A 12,741-nucleotide genomic window follows, 5' to 3' on the forward strand; every position below is an offset into this window, starting at 1 on the left:
CACATCCTACAATTATTTAATTATGGTTACATTTCATAAATTTACTATAATCAGAACAATCCAGTAATTAAACCTTTGTATCCAGAGTAATCCTTCTAATGTTTCCCTTAATTTCTGAGAACACTATATATGTTCAAACATAAATTATATAAGTCAATAAATCAATGTGTTCCTTGTTATACATAAGGTTCCCATTGTAAAGTTTATAAACAATCTCTCAAGTTAATAATGTCCATCTTTAAACCTTTTATATTTTAAATTAAATTTACAAGTTCATCTTTTAACATGCCCTACGGTCACAAGAGTTTCTTCTTCAATTAGCATAGCATATATTTTAATTTACTTAATATATTATATACATTCAAAGTCCACTGAAACCAATTAATTCTTTAATTCATAAAGATTTCAAAATATTTCAAAAGCAAAAACAACAACATTATTTTCAGTAATTTCTTACTATAAATTATCTTTACATCCCCATTATAAGGTTCACACTTTGTTACATCAGTATTTGGTGGCATCACACACATTTTAAATCCACAAAAATGAACCCAATAATTAAATCGTCTTATCAGGAGTTCTCCCCCTAAACATCTCCTTAGTTAAATCTAAAAGGTATAATCTTTTCTAACCCCAGATTTGTTTGTTACTATAGTATAATACATTTTCACATAATTCAATTAGAATATTATTTATTCATTTACAATAATATATTTTGTTTTCTTAAATCAACGTATTTATCAGTCAGTAAAAACCATAAATACTTGGCATTATAGATGACATAAAATTATTACATTTTATCATAAGTACATTCGTGTTTACAATATCAAACACCCACTTCATAATAGTCCTTTTAGTTCTATGGTTTTTATTTTATTTATTTTTTATAAATCATTAAAATAATAAAGTAATAATATTAGGATTTCCCAAAAGGCTTAACTGACCCCAGCTAAGGTCTCAGTGCTGGTGGATGCAGAGCGGCCGTTTCTTGCTGTAACAATCACCAGCTGGAGTGCCTCTGAGAGTCACCAGAGGGCACTCCACACAAGACTGATCACTTCACAAAACTACAATTCCCATAACGCTTCATACCTGGGACTGATTGCACACTCACCTGCATCTCATTCAGACACTCCATATAAACCACACTCAAACAGAAGATCACTGCGAGGGCAACAGGCTGGAGAGAGGAGAGGAGGAGAGAGGTGGGGAGAGAGTAAAATGGAGTCAGACGAGAGCGAGGGAAATGAAGAAGATACAAGAGGAGTTGAGAACAGGAAAAGGAAAAAGAACAGTGTTTCAAGTGACGGAAGCCAGACAAGAAGAACTGTTGAGAGATATCAAGTAGGAATGATAGCAGTAACAAGAAGTGACGGGATCTTCAAGGATTCGCATGAGGTTGGAAGATTCATTGGAAAGAAACTCGGAGATGTTCGGTCCATTAAAATAACAAGGAGTGGGATGGTTATTATTGACTGCGTGTCAAGGCATCAGAGAGAACAAGCTCTAAAGATTAAGGTGTATACAGAGTACAGAGCTGTGAAATGCTTCCCACTCGGGACAGAATGCAAAAAGAAAGGAGTAGTAAGTGGCGTACCGCTGTCAGTGGAAGACGAGGAGTTTCGGGCCGTTGAAGGAGTTTGTGAGGCCAGAAGACTGACAAGATTCCGTCAAGGAGAAAGGGAAGAAAGTACTTCTGTGTGTCTGACTTTTGTGGGAGATTTGCCAGAGAGGATATATTTAGACTATATATACTACAGGGTGAGGTCTTATGAAAGAGCTCCGTTAAGGTGCTTTTGCTGTCAGGAGTATGGACATGTGGCTGCAGTGTGTAGAGGAGTCAGGAGATGTGGGAGATGTGGGAAAAATACTTGTGTAAGAGGGGAGTGTGAAGAGGAACAAGTAAAATGCATTCACTGTTTGGGAAATCACCATGCGGGGTCAACGCAATGTCCTGAAAAAATCAAACAGGTAAAAGTGAGTAAAATCAGAGCAGAAGAAGGGCTAACATATGCAGAAGCTACTAAGAGAATGGAACGAGCAGTAGTGCAAACAGAACAGGAGACGGGAAAGAAGGGAGATGATCAGAATAACGTTATTGGCATGGACAAGAAGCGATTTCTAGGATTTATTGCTATGGTGGTCAATTGTGCTGTGGAAATTAAAGGGAAATCAGAGAGGATCAAGATGGTGTTGGATGCGGCGAGAAGATTTTTGGACATTGTGGACATATCAGGAGAAGAACTAGATAATACGCTGAGGAAAGAATTTATACCATCTCAGACCATTGAGTATGACATATAGAACGGGAAGTGAACTTTAGGGTGGTCACTGTAAATATACTGCACTGGGAAAACTATTTAATTCAGTAGGTGGCGGTAATGCAACAATTTGGATGCCAACTGCCATAAAACCCAAGAAGAAGAAGAAGAAGATCACTGCGAAGTATTGCATTGCCACGGCCTGTAATCACTGAGCGTTTTCCCCTTTTCTACTGATCTGTTTATTGACCTTGGATTGTTATCCCGTTTCTGCCTGTTTGCTGCCTGTCTCGACTTGGATTGCTCTTGGATTATTGTGTCTTGCTGCATGCCCTGAACTTCTGCCTGTGACCTGACTACTCTCTGTGTTTATTCTCTGATCACCCTGTTTTGCTGTTGCCTGACCCTTGCCTGTTTTGACGTTCCTTCATTAAAAGCTGCAAATGGATCCTACTGAGTCTTCCAATTTATAACATGGACAGTCACTGCTGCCCGAACTTGGAGTATGTGTCTGTGAAATGCAGACCCATTTACCTCCCGAGAGAGTTTTCTGTTGTCATGATAACAGCTGTTTACATACCACAGGACGCTAATGCTAAAATGGCTAGCAGTCACTTGCATAGCAGCATTACCAGCCAACAGAGTAAATATCCTGACGCTGTACACATTATAGCAGGGGATTTCAATCACGCAGACTTGAAATCAGTACTCCCTCATTTCTATCAACATGTTAAATGCACAACTAGAGGAAATAAAACTCTGGATAAGGTTTACTCTAATATCAAACTTGGTTATAGGGCTAAACCACTACCTCACCTGGGCCAGTCTGACCATTTGTCTTTGTCGTTAATTCCTGCATATGCCCCCCTTAGGAAAAGTACACCCAACATCACAAAAACTATAACAATCTGGCCTGATGGAGCCATCCACCGGCTACAGGACTGTTTTGATAGGACCAACTGGGATGTGTTTTTACATCAAGACCTGGAGATGTTTACGGACAGTGTACTGTGTTATATACGTCACTGCATAGGCACTGTTACCGTGGAAAAACAGATCCGGGTCTATCCCAATCAGAAGCCCTGGATGACTCGGGAGGTCCATTGGCTGCTGAGGGAGAGGAACACCGCCTTCAGGTCTGGTGACCAGACCATCTACACTGCGGCCCGGGCTGACCTGAAAAGAGGCATCAAAAGGGCAAAGTTGGATTATCGGCGGAGGATTGAGGCATACCTGGGAAGTAACGACAGCAGGCAGGTGTGGCAGGGAGTCCAACAGCTCACCAATTACAGGTCCACCGTAGGAGCAGCTGAGGGTGAGGCCTCGCTGGCAGAGGAACTGAACACTTTCTTTGCCCGCTTTGAGGTGGAACCAAGTATGGCAGCGAAACCACACCTCACGGTCCACAGCAACTTCACCTTCACTGAGCATGAGGTGAGGCGTACACTGCAGGCCGTGGACCCAAAGAAGGCTGCTGGGCCAGATGGCATTTCTGGGCGTGTTCTAAAAGACTGTGCGGATCAGCTGGCTGGAATCTTTATGAGGATTTTCAACCAGTCCCTGGCTGAGTCCACAGTCCCACCATGCCTGAAGTCCTCCACCATCGTCCCCCTGCCTAAAAAACCTCATATTTCCAGCCTCAACGACTACCGGCCAGTCGCACTCACCCCAGTGGTGATGAAATGCTTTGAAAAGCTGGTCCGGGTCACATTACATCATGCCTGCCAAAAAGCCTGGACCCACACCAGTTCGCATACAGAGCTAATAGATCCACAGAGGACGCCGTAGCTACAGCCCTTCATGCTGCATTGTCCCACCTAGAGCAGCAGGGGAACTACGTACGGATGCTCTTTGTGGACTATAGCTCTGCTTTCAACACCATCCTTCCTCAAAAACTGATGAACAAACTGATGGACCTAGGCATTCCATACCCCACCTGTATGTGGATTAAAAGCTTTCTCACTTCTACGGCCCTCAGTCTCAGCACCGGCTCCCCACAGGGCTGTGTGTTGAGCCCCCTGCTGTACACTCTCTACACGCATGACTGCACCTCCACCCACCACAACAACATCATAGTGAAGTTTGCGGACGACACTACAGTTGTGGGGCTCATCACTGGTGCAGACGAGTCAGCTTACAGAGAGGAGGTTAAACATCTGTCGGTGTGGTGTAGGGAGAATAACCTTCTCCTTAACACTGTAAAGACCAAGGAGCTGGGGCCTCATGTACAAAGACTTGCGTTGAATTCATACTTAAACATTGCGTACGGACAAAGCTGCAAATGTGCGTACGCACAAAAAAACCCAGATGTATGAATCTCTGCGTATGAAGGATCCCACGCATATTCTCTTTGTACATCCCAGTTAACGTAAAATTGAGCGCACATGCACGAGCACAACGCCCCACCCAGTCTCCTCCCTTAATTAAATGAATTTAAATATGGTAATGAGTCCACTTTGGCAAAAGAAAGCAGTAAGAAAATGGCGGCAAGAAACAAAACTTTACAGAAAGTGAATTGGAGGTGCTACTATCGGAGGTAGAAACGAAAAAAAATTTAAAAAAAAAAATTATTTGGAACTTTGTCCTCCGGAATTAATAACAAAAGGAAAAAATATGAGTGGGAGAGTTTGGCTGATGCTGTCAATGCGGTGGGATCTGAAAGTCGCACTGTAGAGTAGACTGAGTACAGTTGAGATTTGATTTTTCACACAAAAATAGACACTGAAAAGAAGTGAATTTCCACATGACACGCCTGTCGCAAAGGACTGCCTTTATGACTGTCCAAAGCCAGGTGCTGTAGTCCGAGAGTTAGAGAGGAGTTAGGAAGGTATGGCATGACAAGATGATTTGCGGTGGAAAATAGATAATTTATTAATTATCCAAGGATAATCCGTGCAAAGTACAAATTAATAATAACAAAAAAAAAAGGAAAAAAAAATACATGATAAATGCTAATGAAGCAGCACTATAACCTCTGCACATTAACGACAAAGGAAAATTGCTGAAACAGCACTCTATCAACAATAGACCATAATGTTGTACTCTAGTAACAGAGCAAACCACCACAACCCCCCTTCAATAAAGGAACACTCTGGTTAAATACACAAACTTCCCGCCAAACGGAAATGGGAAGTACCATTTGCAAAGGGTAACATTTGTTTCAATAATGTCCATTACAACAATGACATTAAAACAACCTCATCTTACTCAGCCGAATAAATACAATTAGTGCAGATTAAGCAAAGTAACATTACAAACATACATTAAACATTAAACAGAACAAACATCACAATCCCCACCTAGGTTGCCTCCCCCCAGTTGTGAAAAATGGTATGACGCGCGCTACCGGAACGAGCAGAGCAGAAATCTACAGGTAAGCACAAACCATAACACAGAGCTGTATCGTTTAAATTACCAATAAACAGTCTGTAAAAAACATTAGACTCCTTGTGATTTATTACACTTCAACAAGTGCTAACAGTAAACAAAGAAATTGAACTTGCATGATATTACTGAATGCATGAATTGTGGAGTTGCAAACGTCCATAGCTAATTATACGGGATGAAGAAATAAAATGTAAACAAAGCACTTAAACCATGTACTTGACAGACTACATATAGCAACCTTTAACACTCACAGAGACATACTGAAATGGTGATGACGTCAATCACATAGGTTCGTCATCACAACGCCACATGACATTTCATTAGCTTGTAGACTAAGATATTATCAATCAATAATACCCTAGTTTATATTTTCCACAATTAGCTCATAAAAATAAGGTGCTTTTTGTCTCAACTGTACCAATATGTAGTACAGTTGAGACACCCATTTCTAATGATGTGAAGGTAACTAACCATTCATTGTAAATATAAAAAATAAAGACAAATAAAGAAAATAACAATTGGGCAGCATTTTTGTTTATTCATCCATTTATATTCATTCATTTTATTTAAATTAGCACTGGTTAAAATGTATAAAGCAGGAACAAGATATGTAACAATATTTATTAATAATACACAGTTTAAATATCACAAATATCAAATTTTATTTTCATTTGCGTCCTATGCTGGCTTATTACGACGTTTAACCTGTTATCATAACGCTGAACAACTAAACAGTGTGTTTCCTATAATAGAACTCTATTAGGGGTGCAGTTGGTACACGTGTGTCTCAACTATCCCCCGCTGGCCACCTCGCACATTTCTCTAGATTTTGCAATTATCTTGCATGACACAATACCATGAAATATGCCAGTTTTTAGGGCACAGAATAACGTTTGTGGTGATACCAGTTACGTTTAACAGTCACATAAGGATAGTAAGCTATTCATTGTGGAGAGTGCATGCAAGTGAACGTCATATCTTAGAAAAAAAACTTTTCCCGATATCTTCGGATCGGAGATGCGTCCGTTGTTCAAATTTCCCACGATCAAAGAGGACACTAATACGCACGTGCACAGCAAAAATCACAACTTGTGCTTGCTGCGAACGCAAGTTATTTAAGGTGTCTCAACTGTACACATGTCTCAACTGTACACAGTCTACCCTAAATGACCTTAAAAAGAAATGGTCTGATATAAAGGTGGACATTAAACCAAAGCTGTCATTGCCATAGACTAAGGGTTGTATCAATTTGCATATGCTTTTATATGTTCTTACTTAATTGCATAATTGATAGAATATTTCCATAAGGCTCGTGTGACAATATATGTCATTTATTTTATAAATTGCAAATTAATAGCATGCTTCCCACAGGTGGTGGTGCGATAGACTTGTAGAACCATTCGTTGTGTAATGTTTGCAACTTCACTTCATTGCCTGTAAGAGCCGCCAACGGACAAAAACATGAGAAATGTACGTACGCCAGACATGAAACTGGCGTGGAGGAACGCACATTCTCGCGTTAATTTCACTGTTAGTACATACGACCGTGAGCGTGAAAGCTGGCGTACGCAAAGTTTTTGTGCGTACGTAAGATTGATACATGAGGCCCCTGGTGATTGATTACAGGAGGGAAAAGACTGACATCGCACCACTCATCATCAGCGGGGATCGGGTGGAGCAGGTGTCGGACTTCCATTTTCTGGGCGTGCACATTGAGGAGGGTCTGACATGGAGCGTAAACAGTGTGAAGGTGCTAAAAAAGGCCCAACAACGACTACACTTCCTGAGGGTCCTCAGGAGAAACGACATCACTCAGAGACTGTTGTTATCCTTCTACAGGTGCTCCATAGAATCTATCTTAACATACTGCCTATGTGTGTGGTTTAGCAGCTGCACAGTAGCCCAGAAAAAGGCTTTCCAACGGGTCATTAACACGGCCCAGAAGATAGTCGGTTGCCCCCTCCCTACAATGGATAACCTTCACAGTGCTCGCTGTGCTAAAAAAGCTCAGAGCATTATTAGAGACACTTTCCATCCTGGTCACTCCTTGTTTGAATTGTTGCCATCAGGCAGACGATACAGGACAATCAAATCAAGAACAAACAGATTTAAAAACAGTTGTTATCCAACAGCAATAACCACCCTCAATGCCATAAAAAAAACATTCTTAAAACAATACTATATAGTCAGATGTATAGTGCAATAACTATGACAGAATGAATGGTGGTATGTGTGTGTATCTCCAATACGATGGGGAGGATGTGTTGATTATTAATGTTTTTTTTATTGATATTGATTTATTGATGCACTAACTGTCTGGCACTTTTAAATTTCGTTGTACAGGTTACAATGACAATAAAGGACTATACTATACTATACTATACTTATTTGTGGTCAAAGTGTCCTAAAATTTTTCAAACTATAGAAAGTTATAGACTCCTTTTGATGATAAATCAGCTATACAGAGGGCCCCTTCTGACTTACTGAACATGTTTCTGGCCAAAGAGTACTCGATCTTGGGCTTTCTATACATACTCATAGACTCCTTCTGATGCTTCATAAGCCATATAGATTTCCAAATCTGACTTTTTGAACTTATTTGTGGTCAAAGTGTCCTAAAAAAATTTCAAACTATTTAAAGTGATAGACTCCTTTTGATGATAAATCAGCTATACAGAGGGCCCCTTTTGACCGCCTGAAAATGTTTCTGGCCAAAGAGTCCTCGATCTTGGGCTTTCTATACATACTCATAGACTCCTTCTGATGCTTCATAAGCCATATAAATTTCCAAATCTGACTTTTTGAACTTATTTGTGGTCAAAGTGTCCTAACATTTTTTCAAACTATAGAAAGTTATTGACTCCTTTTGATGATAAATCAGCTATACAGAGGTCCCCTTTTGACCTCCTGAACATATTTCTGGCCAAAGAGTCCTCGATCTTGCGTTTTCTATACATACTCATAGACTCCTTCTGATGCTTCATAAGCCATATAGATGTCCATATCTGACATTTTGAACTTATTTGTGGTCAAAATGTCCAAAAAAAATGTCAAACTATATAAAGCGAAGGACTCCTTTTGATGATAAATCAGCTATACAGAGGGCCCCTTTTGACCTCCTGAACATGTTTCTGGCCAAAGAGTACTTGATCTTGGGCTTTCTATACATACTCATAGACTCCTTCTGATGCTTCTGATGGTCCTAACATTTAAATTTCGTTGTACAGGTTACAATGACAATAAAGGACTATACTATACTATACTATACTTATTTGTGGTCAAAGTGTCCTAAAATTTTTCAAACTATAGAAAGTTATAGACTCCTTTTGATGATAAATCAGCTATACAGAGGGCCCCTTCTGACTTACTGAACATGTTTCTGGCCAAAGAGTACTCGATCTTGGGCTTTCTATACATACTCATAGACTCCTTCTGATGCTTCATAAGCCATATAGATTTCCAAATCTGACTTTTTGAACTTATTTGTGGTCAAAGTGTCCTAAAAAAATTTCAAACTATTTAAAGTGATAGACTCCTTTTGATGATAAATCAGCTATACAGAGGGCCCCTTTTGACCGCCTGAAAATGTTTCTGGCCAAAGAGTCCTCGATCTTGGGCTTTCTATACATACTCATAGACTCCTTCTGATGCTTCATAAGCCATATAGATTTCCAAATCTGACTTTTTGAACTTATTTGTGGTCAAAGTGTCCTAACATTTTTTCAAACTATAGAAAGTTATTGACTCCTTTTGATGATAAATCAGCTATACAGAGGTCCCCTTTTGACCTCCTGAACATATTTCTGGCCAAAGAGTCCTCGATCTTGCGTTTTCTATACATACTCATAGACTCCTTCTGATGCTTCATAAGCCATATAGATGTCCATATCTGACATTTTGAACTTATTTGTGGTCAAAATGTCCAAAAAAAATGTCAAACTATATAAAGCGAAGGACTCCTTTTGATGATAAATCAGCTATACAGAGGGCCCCTTTTGACCTCCTGAACATGTTTCTGGCCAAAGAGTACTTGATCTTGGGCTTTCTATACATACTCATAGACTCCTTCTGATGCTTCATAAGCCATATAGATTTCCAAATCTGACTTTTTGAACTTATTTGTGGTCAAAGTGTCCTAACATTTTTTCAAACTATATAAAGTTATAGACTCCTTTTGATGATAAATCAGCTATACAGAGGGCCCCTTTTGACCTCCAGAACATATTACTGGCCAAAGAGTCCTCGATCTAGCGTTTTCTATACATACTCATAGACTCCTTCTGATGCTTCATAAGCCATATAGATGTCCATATCTGACATTTTGAACTTATTTGTGGTCAAAGTGTCCAAAAAAAATTTCAAACTACATAAAGCGAAGGACTCCTTTTGATGATAAATCAGCTATACAGAGGGCCCCTTTTGACCTCCTGAACATGTTTCTGGCCAAAGAGTCCTCGATCTTGCGTTTTCTATACATACTCATAGACTCCTTCTGATGCTTCATAAGCCATATAGATGTCCATATCTGACCTTTTGAACTTATTTGTGATCAAAGTGTCCTAAAAAAAAATTAAACTATAGAAAGTTATAGACTCCTTTTGATGATAAATCAGCTATACAGAGGTCCCCTTCTGACCTCCTGAACATATTTCTGGCCAAAGAGTCCTCGATCTTGCGTTTTCTATACATACTCATATACTCCTTCTGATGCTTCATAAGCCATATAGATGTCCATATCTGACCTTTTGAACTTATTTGTGGTCAAAGTGTCCTAAATTTTTTTCAAACTATATTGAGTGATAGACTCCTTTTGATGATAAATCAGCTATACAGAGGTCCCCTTTTGACCTCCTGAACATGTTTCTGGCCAAAGAGTCCTCGATCTCGGGCTTTCTATACATACTCATAGACTCCTTCTGATGCTTCATAAGCCATATAGATGTACATATCTGACCTTTTGAACTTATTTGTGGTCAAAGTGTCCTAAAAAAATTTCAAACTATATAAAGTTATAGACTCCTTTTGATGATAAATCAGCTATACAGACGTCCCCTTTTGACCTCCTGAACATGTTTCTGGCCAAAGAGTCCTCGATCTTGCGTTTTCTATACATACTCATATACTCCTTCTGATGCTTCATAAGCCATATAGATGTCCATATCTGACCTTTTGAACTTATTTGTGGTCAAAGTGTCCTAAAAAAAATTCTAACTATATAAAGTTATAGAATCCTTTTGATGATAAATCAGCTATACAGAGGGCCCCTTTTGACCTCCTGAACATGTTTCTGGCCAAAGAGTCCTCGATCTTGCGTTTTCTATACATACTCATAGACTCATTCTGATGCTTCATAAACCATATAGATGTACATATCTGACCTTTTGAACTTATTTGTGGTCAAAGTGTCCTAAAAAAAATTCTAACTATATAAAGTTATAGAATCCTTTTGATGATAAATCAGCTATACAGAGGGCCCCTTTTGACCTCCTGAACATGTTTCTGGCCAAAGAGTCCTCGATCTTGCGTTTTCTATACATACTCATAGACTCATTCTGATGCTTCATAAGCCATATAGATATCCATATCTGACCTTTTGAACTTATTTGTGGTCAAAGTGTCCTAACATTTTTTCAAACTATATAAAGTGATAGACTCCTTTTGATGATAAATCAGCTATACAGAGGGCCTCTTTTGACCTCCTGAACATGTTTCTGGCCAAAGAGTCCTCGATCTTGGGCTTTCTATACATACTCATAGACTCCTTCTGATGCTTCATAAGCCATATAGATGTCCATATCTGACCTCTTGAACTTATTTGTGGTCAAAGTGTCCTAAAAAAAATTTTAACTATTGAAAGTTATAGACTCCTTTTGATGATAAATCAGCTATACAGAGGTCCCCTTCTGACCTCCTGAACATATTTCTGGCCAAAGAGTCCTCGATCTTGCATTTTCTATACATACTCATAGACTCCTTCTGATGCTTCATAAGCCATATAGATGTCCATATCTGACCTTTTGAACTTATTTGTGGTCAAAGTGTCCTAAATTTTTTTCAAACTATAGAAAGTTAAAGACTCCTTTTGATGATAAATCAGCTATAAAGAGGGCCCCTTCTGACCTCCTGAACATATTTCTGGCCAAAGAGTCCTCGATCTTATGCTTTCTATACATACTCATATACTCCTTCTGATGCTTCATAAGCCATATAGATGTCCATATCTGACCTTTTGAACTTATTTGTGGTCAAAGTGTCCTAAATAAAATTTCAAACTATATAGAGTGATAGACTCCTTTTGATGATAAATCAGCTATACAAAGGGCCCCTTTTGACCTCCTGAACATATTTCTGGCCAAAGAGTCCTCGATCTTGGGCTTTCTCTACATACTCATAGACTCCTTCTGATGCTTCATAAGCCATATAGATGTCCATATCTGACATTTTGAACTTATTTGTGGTCAAAGTGTCCAAAAAAAATGTCAAACTATATAAAGCGAAGGACTCCTTTTGATGATAAATCAGCTATACAGAGGGCCCCTTTTGACCTCCTGAACATATTTCTGGCCAAAGAGTACTTGATCTTGGGCTTTCTATACATACTCATAGACTCCTTCTGATGCTTCATAAGCCATATAGATTTCCAAATCTGACTTTTTGAACTTATTTGTGGTCAAAGTGTCCTAACATTTTTTCAAACTATAGAAAGTTATAGACTCCTTTTGATGATAAATCAGCTATACAGAGGGCCCCTTTTGACCTCCTGAACATATTTCTGGCCAAAGAGTCCTCGATCTTGCATTTTCTACACATACTCATAGACTCCTTCTGATGCTTCATAAGCCATATAGATGTCCATATCTGACATTTTGAACTTATTTGTGGTCAAAGTGTCCAAAAAAAATTTCAAACTATATAAAGCGAAGGACTCCTTTTGATGATAAATCAGCTATACAGAGGGCCCCTTTTGACCTCCTGAACATGTTTCTGGCCAAAGAGTCCTCGATCTTGCGTTTTCTATACATACTCATAGACTCCTTCTGATGCTTCATAAGCCATATAGATGTCCATATCTGACCTTTTGAACTTATTTGTG

This window comes from Abramis brama (assembly GCF_963993115.1).
Source record: "Abramis brama genome assembly, chromosome: 15".
NCBI classification, from domain to species: domain Eukaryota; kingdom Metazoa; phylum Chordata; class Actinopteri; order Cypriniformes; family Leuciscidae; genus Abramis; species Abramis brama.